Source organism: Scardinius erythrophthalmus (assembly GCF_964197995.2).
Source record: "Scardinius erythrophthalmus genome assembly, chromosome: 8".
NCBI lineage: Eukaryota > Metazoa > Chordata > Actinopteri > Cypriniformes > Leuciscidae > Scardinius > Scardinius erythrophthalmus.
The window spans coordinates 46664418-46677844 of NC_138228.1; the positions used below are offsets into that span (position 1 = coordinate 46664418).

General features: G+C 40.2%; 1 protein-coding gene across 2 annotated transcripts in view; it reads right to left on the reverse strand.

Moving 5' to 3' along the window:
- Positions 1–1321, reverse strand: part of LOC308694328 (uncharacterized protein) — a 35539-nt gene extending 34218 nt beyond the window's left edge. For both annotated transcript variants that reach the window (XR_014030582.1, XM_081371826.1), the window contains exon 1: positions 1216–1321. The gene's annotated coding sequence lies outside the window, so the exon portion shown is untranslated. The remainder of the gene's footprint in view (positions 1–1215) is intronic.
- Positions 1322–13427: the final 12106 nt, after the last annotated feature.

Below are 13427 nucleotides of genomic sequence, written 5' to 3' on the forward strand. Positions count from 1 at the left end.
TTTTTTTTTTACATACATTTTCATGATTTAAAAATAAAATATAACTTTACTTTTTAAAATAAATCAAAAATATATTTTTAAAAACAACAATGGAAAATTTTTAAAAATTATATTTCAATATCATTTTACACGTAAATTCTACGCCCTGATTAGTCTAAATGTTGAAATTACTTTTAAGACTAATACATGCGGTGGCATGATTGTTAGTTCATGTTAACTAATGAAAACAAATGAAAGCTTATTGTAAAACCTAAGCCATTTCAGTGTAGCAAGTTTAAATGTCTGCATGAAATATACAAGTTTAAAAAAAACAGGGCACGGTTACAGCAGATGATTCTTACAGTAGGCTATAGCTATAATTATTTAACTTTTAAAATATCAAATTATGTAGGCCTACTAAACATTTAGTTTAGCCTATTTCTTTTACTATCAAATATTTTAATTTAATACCACTGCACTACAAGAAAATGCCAATGAAAAAGAGAAAATGGCAGAAAAAAATATTAGCCTACCTCATCAAAGTATTGTTGAAGAACTGATAAGCATTCTTCAAAAATAAAAACAGTAGGCTATAATCATTTCGACATCGACTTGCTGAAACGGTTTAGACTTGATTTCACCACAAACACCTGGCACGAGTTTTCAACAAACTTTCCTTGCTCTGATCTGTTGTGCAACATAAGCAACGACTCAACTATTTGTCAAAGCAAAAAAAAAAAAAAAAAAAAGTTTGCTCCCTGTCCTCATCAAACCTAAATAAGATCAACTGATTTGACCTATAATCTATTGTAAAATAAGTACTGAATAGCCTATAGGCCTTCTTTTATTTTCAGAAAAGCGATCATTATCCAGTGTATTTTCATATTTGGGGTAAAAAAAAACTAAACAAAACAAAAAAGGCAGCTGCTTCACTGCTATACTGTGAAAAACAGTCAGAGAAAGTCATTGAAAATGTTAACATTTACTCTGGTTTTATGGTCTGTGACTCTGAGAAACATAATAAATATATAATGTTTCTTTTTAAGAATGTTATGTAGCAATAAGGTACTCGAGGCAGTGATGTGAATAGCCTAAGTCACGGCTGAAGGGCGTTACGCGAAACGAAGTAGATTAACTTCTCATTTCAAAAACAACTTGTTGAACACGAAATACGTCTCTTCTCATTTTTCACTACTTATGAGCCACAAGATAAATATTAAGAAAATAATTGCCTACCGTTATCAGCACGCTGAAGTAGATTCAGCTCTTGTCGTCTCTGAAAGAATACAGCCTACGCACCGTAGTTCAGCGTCAGATGTTTTTACTTTCACTTTCTGTAGTCAGGGATTAGCTGTAGCCTAGGCTATTTATGATAGGCTACATGGTTTCAAATACGTATTTCAAATATAAAATACGATTTTGTAATTTGTATTTGATAGGGATGATGAAAATTACTTCATATTTTGTATCAAAATACATTATTGTTTTGTATTTTTGTAGTTTTAAAATAGGCTACTGTAAAATACTCTGTAAGAAGTCTATGATGACATAATATAAATGCGGCCTCTGATTGGTGCCTACTCAGTAGTTTACCCAGACTTGTTGAGATCAGAACAGAAAATATATTCATATGGAAGAATGTGGTCAAGGTAAGAAACGTGCAGATTGACAGCTTTCCATCATTTTAAATTTATTTAGCATAAATTGCTATAATTTTTAACAGTTCATGTTAAGTTTTGGTGTTCGTTTTAGGCTATTTTCATAGACCTAATATTCTTGAAAACTATTATACCGAGCAGCGGCCCCACAGTTAACGTTAGCTTGCTACTTTCAGCCAATGTTAAGTTCGTCGGTTGTGCACGAAAAAAAATAATACAAAAAATAAAGCGTTTCAGTGTTGTCTTTTTTGGCGTCAAGTCTATTTTTTTGCTGCACTGCTCAGCAGCTCGAGCTTAAAGCGCCAGTAGCCTACAAGGTTGAAGGACGATGTGACAAAAATTTGAGTTGACACAAAAAAGTATATATTGCACAGAATAAGCACATACTTGTAGAGTAGTAGCCTATGATTACATTTAATATATACTAATTATGAATGAGAATATTGTTATTTTTGTCGTGGAGGTACAGCAATACAATTGATAGCTTGCTAAAACAGAAAAATACTGTCAAAACTGTTTTCAGAGATACTCAGAGAACAGAAACATGTCACAAACTAACCTAGGTTGGTAAACTGCAACTTTTGGGATTTTGAAAGTCAACACGATGGACGACATCAGAAAACAATACTCCTTTACAGCTCACTTACAAGTGCAGAGGAGGCTAAATATAGGCTACTCATTCAATACACTCCCCCTCTCTCGCTCTCACACACTCTCTCTCACACACAAACACACACACACACACACACACACACGCACACGGGATATAAAAGCATGTGCACACACACTCAATAACAAACAAGGACATGATGGTGGGGAAAAAAAATATTTCAAATCGTCTGCGTTCCCACGAGGAACTTTGCGTTCCCTTGCAAAACGTAGCCTACTCGGTTACTAATGTAAACTCGGTTCCCTGAGGCCCTGTTTACACGAGAACGCTCGCGGGTGAAAACGTAAAAATATTTTATCAGATGTGCCTGTCGTTTAGACGGCGACGGCGTTTTCAGGGCTTAAAAACGCAAAAAAGTGAAACCACCCTCCAGAGTGGAAATCTTAAAAACGCTCCACCGTCGCGTTTCCGTCTGGTAAAAACGCAAAAGTTTGCTAGACAGTGAAGGCACCGATCAGTGCTTCACATTGCCACGTAGCCGCCTGGAGTGCATACTACATTGAATTTCACACACTTTTGCGTCACCATATGCTCGCAGATTTCCCCCCGATAACGCTCGTCTAAACGCAGAATAAAAAATTATCACTTTTGCGTTTTCTCTTCAGATCGTTTCCGTGTAAACGTAGCCTGAGAGTAACGGGAACGAGTATTGCGTCGCTAGATGTAATGGGAAAACTAATTTTCTCGAGAATATTGAAGCCTTTATTTTAAAACAGTGCAGCTGCACAGCCAGCACAGTGCAGAGCTGTAGCGTGCTGATTGGCTGGGCTGCGGGAACTGCACGAACCTATATGGCGCCAAAATGGGGGTTTTCCCATAGTGAACCGTTCTCGAAAGGGAACTTTTGCGTTCCCTCGCAAAAACTGTTGTGGGCTCTGACAAACACTTCCTGTTTAATGTCCCGCTGGCAGTGTTTCAGACAGCTCGATCCGCACATTAACAATGGAGCGGTTCATAGAGTTTGGACTCAAATATGAAATGCAGTCAGTGGGTTCTTAAATAAAGGAGTTCAGTAAAGTTGGCAATACCCACTAAACATTGGACGTCGGATAGACGTGCAGATCATGTCTATATTGGGTCCATCGGTCCATGACCAATTCTGGACATCTATTCGACGTCCAAACTAGGTCCACTATTTGGATGTTCAACCATGACCTAACTTGCACGTCATATTGACGTTCACAGCATTGGACCTTTGAACTGGGTTTTTTTTTTTTTTTTTTTTTGGACGTAATTTGGACGTCTATGACAGGTGCAGGAAATTTACATGATTATTATTTTTTTAAACGCAATAAACGCCATTTAAAAAAAAAAAAAAAAAAAAGAGTTTGTCATGTCATTTTGCTGTGTACTGAACCTATTCGCTCCATCCACGTTTCATGCCAAATCCCTATTTCCTTGTTTAAAATGCGCCGAACCTATTTTTAGCCTAAACGTGATATATCCTCTGGACTAATCAGAATTATCTCACTCTCTCTCGCTCTCTCACCCTCAAATCACTCGCGCGTATCGCGCCAGACGCTCAATTCGCCTCATTCGCTCGTCCGCGCCGCGCTGCGCTAAACGCCTCATTCGCGCATTATCAACATGATTAATACATATTCGAATAGGCCTACAGATTATTTATAATTATTTAAGATCATTTTCCAAAAACTCCTTTGATCGTCTCAGCATCAGCTGATAACTGGAGAGGCGTACAAAGGTATGATACTCTAGCTCAAACAGTAGAGCATTGGTGCTTGTAATGCTAAGATCACGACTTCGATTCCCAGGGAAAGCAAGAATAAGGTGTGTGTGTGTGTGTGTGTGTGTGTGTGTGTGTGTGTGTGTGTGTGTGTGTGTGTGTGTGTGTGTGTGTGTGTGTGTGTGTGTGTGTGTGTGTGTGTGTGTGTGTGTGTGTGTGTGTGTGTGTGTGTGTGTGTGTGTGTGTGTGTTTTGATTGAGCGCACTGAGCGCGATTATTGTTAGGAAAAGACTTACAGTAGGCTATCTAATAAAACACACGATCCACAGCAAGCCAACCCCGTCTCCTTCCTTCTTCCCACAAACGAACTTTGGACGGACGTCAACATTAGACATGCGGAAGACGTCGGAAAAAGACGTCATCTGGCGTCACAGTCTGCACCTTCAAGGGGAGCAAAATTGGACGTGCAAAAACGATGTAGAAAATACGTCGTTTCGACCTGTCTATGCGCAGTGGGTATATTCACAGATTAGCACTTCCCGGATCAATAAATCGTGAGATAAACGTTGTTAAAACACAAATGACACCTATTTACAATCATAATAACGTAGAAAACGAGATACAACCCAATTTTCCTCAAAACAAGCTTTATAATATTGATCTCTATGAGCAGGCAGCTGAGAGACAACTCTGAACGGGATCACGATGAGCATGTAAACTTCAAAGCTGTGTGCGTTCGTGCAGAAAAGTGAGTTTATTTCTCATTTCATGAAGAAACGTGCACGTTAATAATGTTGTTGATATTAATATGATGGTGTATTAATCTTGCGAGTTTGTTTGTGCACCAGATAACATTATTTGATAATCTATGTCAGAAAGCTAACGTGCTAGTTCCTCAGACATTTAAAATGTTGATCTGTTGCCATTTTACAGTTATTTGACATGCTACACTTTTATAATTGTGGAATTGCTAGTAAACTGTTGATTGTTTATCTTATGTTCAGTATGAAAATGCATAATATCTGTAGCAATTTAACAATGGTTGTAATATTATTTTATGTCTTATTTGTACTATTATCCTTTGTTTAAGACCACACACACACACATACATGTCATTTATGTGCCCAGCATATTAAAGTTTTGAATGTAGCTCTCCGAGCTCTTACTCTCTTACCGGAGTCACCAGTCTTCAAGGACTATCCGAACAATCCAGAGTTCCATCTCTACACCAAGTAACCAATTTAGGATACAATTATGAGTCATCCGCAAACTGATAAACATTAAACTGTTGGTTACTTTAAAACTAACCTTCATCTGGGAGATCACAGGGATATGTGAATATCTGATCTGTTAACTGGTTGCATTTATCAGATTTATTGCATGACTCGGGCAGAGAAAAGCTGTTGCCATCAATCATTCACTGTAAAAATTAAAGGTGTGTAGCCACAACGACATCTGCTTTTCGCATTAAGTAGATCATGTGATGGCAAAACACATGGTCTTTGTGTTTGCTGGTTAATAATTGCCCCACGAGGACCAATTTGCCAGCGCCAGTTTGGCTGGTACACCCATGTGACTCGTATCCCCCGACTTTACAACCTCATGACCCACGCACACACACACACTCACCCCCACACACACAAAACCTCCTTGAGTACAATTTCAGGTAGAGATATGGCTCTTGAGTGTATACCTGCTGATATGTATTTGTGATTAACTTTGAGTATTAATAGAAGTGTGGTTTGCTAGAATATAGGTTGGAATCCTATAGACTTATGTTCCTTGAAAGGAATTCCTCAGTCATGTCCTGTTGTAATCCTCCCCCAGACCATAAAACTTTATGACCCAGAGCTGCATCTCATCCAGTTCCTGCAAGCCCACATTCCATACACTTCCACATAGTACATTACCAAAATGTTGATATGTATTCCTATGTTTCTCAAGTGTCTTCACATGCCGTAACGGAAACACTGACAATTTTATTGTATGTTTAATCGAGCTTTATTTGTGTGTAATGATGCATATGAACGTAACGTTATGTGTGTCCAAAGTCTACCTGTAATTCTTGGTATCTGTCTGACCGTCCTGTTTTAATTCAATCAGTCCCACCTAAGTTATATAAGTAACATCTTTAGTTCAGTATGTATAATCCTAAGATGAAATATGAATTATTTCGTTCAGGAGACATATGGTGAAAGTAGGCGTTTTCTCCTTCACACAAAGAGAATTCTCCCGCCTCAGAAAAGACAATCTGATTCGCTGTCGTTCCAAGAGAAGGCGTAAACAGATGTTTGCTTAAAAGGAAGAAACCCCCTCATCACACTCTCTTCCTGCCTCTTCCTGCCTCTTTCCGGATCTCTCTTCATCCTCTTCTCCACGGCTCCAAGAAACATCTGAAAGGCTCCGGCCTTCTCCTCGCTCGAACACATGTTCGAGCCATAGCAGCCGTTCTTTGCAACTAAGTTATATCTTGCCTCTTCCTTCACGGAAGACGAAGACGAACTTTCTCGGTAACGTTACATTTCAGTGAGCCTTTTCAAGCTTCGCGCGACACCGGAAGACGCAGCAGAACAGGACACGCGCGCCCCCTCTTCTTCAGCCAGACCAGAAAGAGCACAGAAACTTGCAAGTAGGCTACATTGTCTGATAAAAGCTGTTTTCCCGGTGTCTCGTGAACCTAGGTTTCTGTATGTAATAATTACTAGCTTTTCCCTTCTCTATATTTCTTTCTTGCTTTCTTTATTTCATTGCATTCTGATCACTTATGTTCTTGTTTGTTTAAATGTTTGTTTGTTTGTTTATTGTTTGCATTTTTACGTACGTTTTATATTCGTAGCTCATAATCTCTAGTTTTGCATTTATTAAAATTCATAAATACTTTTCACTGCCTCTGTGTTTGAAGAATCCACTTTTTATGAAGTCAATGAAATCAAAGATCTTATTTAAGCTACCAGCTCGATATTGGACTACATTCAGTAGTTTTAATTTATAAACTCAGAAAGTTGGGTGTCCGTGGCCAGGACATGAAACTCTCTTGAAGTTTGTGAATAAGTTACCTCTTCTTGACTGTAATGATTTTACATTTGTTTCGCTGGACGAATTAAATGTTGGTCAGATAGTTATAGAACAAGGTAAGCTCGATAATTGATAAAATAAATGTACATGCGACTTATGAATTATGACCATGAGTCATAAATATTAATATTCACAAGATTCCCCATATTCTTGAGCTAATTCATATTTACCCCGAGTCGTACGTTACATGTTTTGGTGGAGTTATTTTAGGCAGTTTCAAACTTTATTTGGTGGGAACAAATTCAGTTTCAGTGAATGTGTATTATTGGTATTAATAATTGTAACGTTACACGCGCGTTTTGAATTGTGAGGTAAAGTCTAAGCATTTTTAATCACTGTTAAGAGCTAAAACTGCAGTTCATGACATTACATTGTGTCTCTGTAAAGACGAAGCAAAACTCTTTACAGTTAGTACATGTAATATGATTTAAACCGACTAAATGAAGACGAAGGATCTCTTTTAGGACGAAGACGTAAATCTGATAGTTTTTCAGTCGTAATAGGCCTTATTATATATAATACGTTAACGATAAACTCCTGGTCAGAAATTGGCGTCGCGATCCAATTTCGTAAACCTACGCAAAAATCATAAAAGTGCTATTTTTGATTTAATGCTTATGGGAGAGGAGCAGATGCAATAATTCCTGTTCCTGTAATGAACAGAAGATAATACCTGTTCAGAGCTGTAGTAATAAAACAGAAGATAATGCCTGTTTGCTCACAGTTTCTAATTAATTAAAACAAGAAGTTTTAATACCTGTTTTTATTGTAAACCATTTCATATATAATGTGTAATTGGAGACCAGTTTTATGAATTAAAACAGATGATAATCCCTGTTATTATTCTAAACCGTCTCAATGTGTAATGTAAAATGTGTAATTTAATAGATGTGTAATTCCTATTAGTCACATGTTATGAAACTCGTGTAATTTTCCGCATGCAACAGAGCGCGAAATACTCGTGATCCCACAGAAAAAAATCTGCTGAATCACGCCACTGACCGACACTAGAGGGCAGCCTCTAGGTGTGTGGCAGTTCTCAAATCACGCGCCCCACACCGACGTCATCCTGCGTAAGCGTCGCTTCCCCCTGACGTCAGCCTGCACGAGCGCAACTACGCCATCTCGTGGCGTTCTAAGATAATACCTGCTTTCAATTTCTTTTTCTCTCTGCATTCATTTTCTCTCTCAAATACTTAACTGCATTCAAAGCTTAGCTTATGCTGATATTATTTGGAGTTAGACAATTCCTTTTTCTGTTTTTGACTGTCACACTTTAAGTGAAGTTCTAAAAAACTTTTTGAGTTAAAGCTTAGACAGTCTCAGTCTGCATTGGTGTCTCATTGCTACCCTCTTCGTTTGATTATTTTTATAAGCAATACTAATAACTTCAGTGTTATTGTAAGGATTATAGGAAGTCATTCTGAATTTCAGTTTTAATTATTTTAGTATTGATACATCACTGTATCATTCTAATTTTCTTTCCTTCCTTATTATTATTACTTTGGACATCTCCTTGCATGCTTAGTTGAATTTCAATCTAAACTAGTTTGAATTTGAATTTAAAATTTTGTTTACTCAACCAGGTAGACCACTGAGAGGACATACGCCCCTCACCTTTGTGGCACAAACCCACTGCCGGGGCCTATCCCTCTGCCTGCGTCTCAAGCCTGTGTTGTTTATTCAAAATTTATTTCATTGATAATTATTTTTTTTTTCTCTTCTCCAGTCTCTCCAAGGGGGGGTAGGTTATTCTGATAAATCACTATCAGTTATCATAATTTCCCTTTTTGTTGTATCACTATTTTATTTTTATTTTATTTTTTTTTTTCTTTGTAAAGCCTTTACCTCTGACTCCTGCATACATAGTTACTCAATTTGATGAAACCAGAAAGCCTTAATTTACATTGAGTCTAACCTCGTAATCCCTTATTGTGTATCTATTGGCAGGACTCAGTCAGTGTTTATAGGCTTAGGCCTCTTTATTTTTATTTTATAACACTCCCCGTGTTATTGTTTGTGACATTTCATTGCAGACCAATTCACTTCCTTGTGTTGTGTTTCCCTTTTCTTCCCTACCTCTAACTTTGCCTTTCTCCATTCTGTTGTGATTTGTTTCTCTCATTTCACTCACAGACAGAACCTAAGAGAGACCCCAGGAAAGCGAATAGAGTAACGATCAGAGCCGGCGTCATTAGACGACCCCCAGGCTACCGCCTGTCAAAATCTCTATTGTGGGTTTATCCATACCCACAAAATTGGCTCCGCTAACTGTCGGCATCAGTTAGCCCCGAAATTCTCATAGACGGCATAGCCGTATGAGTATAGCTCATTTGACCCTAAAACAAACTTGCATTTTGTCTTTTTTTTTTTGTGTGCTGTGCTTCTCTCACCACAGTAAGCAGAGATGTCGAGCTCACCCAGTTCCACAGAAGACCTGGAGGACCGAGCACACACACAGAACCGTCTAGACCAGCTACTCTTCCTGACCGAGGAAGAGGACGAGACGGACACGACGCTGCAACAGGAAGTTGAAAGACTTCAAAATGCCCTAGATGATCTTCATCGGCACACAGAACAAAGGCAGCAGTCGGAGGAACTCACCCGGAAGGAACTCAACGAAAGGCTCCAACAGGCTGAAGCTCTCCTTGAGAGAGCAGAGACTAAAATCCATCAGCTCACTCAGCAGAGACACGAGCTCCAAGATGAACTTGACACTGTTCATGCAGAACTAAAACATGCTTACAGACTGCAGAGTGTCTGGAACGGAGAAACACACATCACAGAGTTTCTCCCGGTCAGCCAAACACCAAAAGCTGAGGGGGGCGGAGCTGTAAAGGGTCAGAATCCTCTCCAGACGGATTGGGCCCCCAGCAACAGCTCTCCTCCCAAAAGCCTTGATAAACTAGCCCGCAACATCCCTACGTTTGCCGGAGACCACAGTGTCAATTCGTACCTTCAAGACATTGACTTTCACCTGCAAACTGTCGCCAACCTGACAGCTTGGGACAAATTCTACCTGTTACGAATCACCGCAAGTAGAGATGTGCGTAGTTTTCTGGACCGCCAACCACAGGCGGTCAAAGCAGATTACAAGCAACTGCGACAAGCTTTGATCCGCGAATTCTCTGATCCAGAGGCAGACCAAGGGTTTATCGCGGCCTTTGACGTAAAGCAGGGCCGACTTGAGCCCCCACACTCCTATTATGACCGACTCCGACAAACGTTCTTCGGAGCAACCAACTCCCCAGGTATGGAAGAGGATGTGAATTTCAGAACATTGTTTCTGCGAAATCTACATAGCAGCGTGAGTGGACATCTTGACGTGCTTGTCTGCCCACGAACAATGTCCACTCGAAAACTCAGAGACTTAGTCCACAAGGCTTACACCAAGCAAAGGGCTATGGATGAAAAGACTGTAAAAACACACACAATCTACTCCGTCTCTGAACACTGCTCCGAGCCAGACAGCAGGTGGCAGCACGACTGTGACGGTACTCGTCCAAAGCGTCGGACCCAGCGCTCCGAAAGATTCTGGAACCAGCATCACCCGCCGTCCAGAACTCCAAGCCCTGACCGTCAAACCTGTAGCCACTCTCTCCAGAACCCTGATGAGCCTGAGTCGTCTTACACAACAGATGAAGACAGTGCAGCCACGTCTGACACCGACACAGAAAACGAACACTGACCCCTACTGCTTCGAGGTCATCTCTGACCTGCAGTGAGTAACCAGACTGATGTCTGCGCCACATACATACCACCATCACGATTGCAGTGATTACACAGCACGAACAAACTTTACCAACTACACTGCACGCCTCAGAGCCGCTTACGACACCTCAGCTGTGTACAAAGAAGGTCATGCGGGCCTCTGATGAACAGACCTTTCCTATGCCAACAATGATGCCCCAACGCCACTCGTGAGACATCGAAGCATGTGGCATACCAACCTCAGCGAAGCAACAAGACTGTCCTAGTCAACCAAGGACATCCATCGCTGAAATTTTTCCTCCCTTTCTCTCTCTCTCTCTTTTTCCTCCAACAGGATGCTGTGGTGGTTCGTGAGGAAGCAGCCACAATCGGACATCACCAGGCCCGGCATCCGGCATCGCATTAAGAGAGAACACCCCCGGCTCCTGATCCCCAAGGCAGGACTCACAGTCAGGAAGTCTAACACTGTGATGGGCATCTCCACGGTCATCGACCACCTCAACCTCACTTGAGCTGAGTCATCAGCCTAACAACCACCTGCTAGTTTTCCATCATGATCCACCTGCCATCCATTGTGCCTATTTGTTGTTCAACGAATTCCATCCTGAATTTCTTTTAACAAAAAGGGGGACTGTAGCCACAACGACATCTGCTTTTCGCATTAAGTAGATCATGTGATGGCAAAACACATGGTCTTTGTGTTTGCTGGTTAATAATTGCCCCACGAGGACCAATTTGCCAGCGCCAGTTTGGCTGGTACACCCATGTGACTCGTATCCCCCGACTTTACAACCTCATGACCCACGCACACACACACACTCACCCCCACACACACAAAACCTCCTTGAGTACAATTTCAGGTAGAGATATGGCTCTTGAGTGTATACCTGCTGATATGTATTTGTGATTAACTTTGAGTATTAATAGAAGTGTGGTTTGCTAGAATATAGGTTGGAATCCTATAGACTTATGTTCCTTGAAAGGAATTCCTCAGTCATGTCCTGTTGTAATCCTCCCCCAGACCATAAAACTTTATGACCCAGAGCTGCATCTCATCCAGTTCCTGCAAGCCCACATTCCATACACTTCCACATAGTACATTACCAAAATGTTGATATGTATTCCTATGTTTCTCAAGTGTCTTCACATGCCGTAACGGAAACACTGACAATTTTATTGTATGTTTAATCGAGCTTTATTTGTGTGTAATGATGCATATGAACGTAACGTTATGTGTGTCCAAAGTCTACCTGTAATTCTTGGTATCTGTCTGACCGTCCTGTTTTAATTCAATCAGTCCCACCTAAGTTATATAAGTAACATCTTTAGTTCAGTATGTATAATCCTAAGATGAAATATGAATTATTTCGTTCAGGAGACATATGGTGAAAGTAGGCGTTTTCTCCTTCACACAAAGAGAATTCTCCCGCCTCAGAAAAGACAATCTGATTCGCTGTCGTTCCAAGAGAAGGCGTAAACAGATGTTTGCTTAAAAGGAAGAAACCCCCTCATCACACTCTCTTCCTGCCTCTTCCTGCCTCTTTCCGGATCTCTCTTCATCCTCTTCTCCACGGCTCCAAGAAACATCTGAAAGGCTCCGGCCTTCTCCTCGCTCGAACACATGTTCGAGCCATAGCAGCCGTTCTTTGCAACTAAGTTATATCTTGCCTCTTCCTTCACGGAAGACGAAGACGAACTTTCTCGGTAACGTTACATTTCAGTGAGCCTTTTCAAGCTTCGCGCGACACCGGAAGACGCAGCAGAACAGGACACGCGCGCCCCCTCTTCTTCAGCCAGACCAGAAAGAGCACAGAAACTTGCAAGTAGGCTACATTGTCTGATAAAAGCTGTTTTCCCGGTGTCTCGTGAACCTAGGTTTCTGTATGTAATAATTACTAGCTTTTCCCTTCTCTATATTTCTTTCTTGCTTTCTTTATTTCATTGCATTCTGATCACTTATGTTCTTGTTTGTTTAAATGTTTGTTTGTTTGTTTATTGTTTGCATTTTTACGTACGTTTTATATTCGTAGCTCATAATCTCTAGTTTTGCATTTATTAAAATTCATAAATACTTTTCACTGCCTCTGTGTTTGAAGAATCCACTTTTTATGAAGTCAATGAAATCAAAGATCTTATTTAAGCTACCAGCTCGATATTGGACTACATTCAGTAGTTTTAATTTATAAACTCAGAAAGTTGGGTGTCCGTGGCCAGGACATGAAACTCTCTTGAAGTTTGTGAATAAGTTACCTCTTCTTGACTGTAATGATTTTACATTTGTTTCGCTGGACGAATTAAATGTTGGTCAGATAGTTATAGAACAAGGTAAGCTCGATAATTGATAAAATAAATGTACATGCGACTTATGAATTATGACCATGAGTCATAAATATTAATATTCACAAGATTCCCCATATTCTTGAGCTAATTCATATTTACCCCGAGTCGTACGTTACAGGTGCCTGGAGGAACCTTTTGGGGTTCTTCACTTTGCCACACCGGCGGAACCGTCTGTAGATCCTCTAGGCACCCTTTAAAAAGGGGTGGTTCTCTGAGGAACCACACAGGTTTCCTGAGGAACTCTTATATGAAGCACTGTGTGGAACCACTGTGGGTGCCTCCAGGAACCAAATTTAATTTTTTTTTTTTT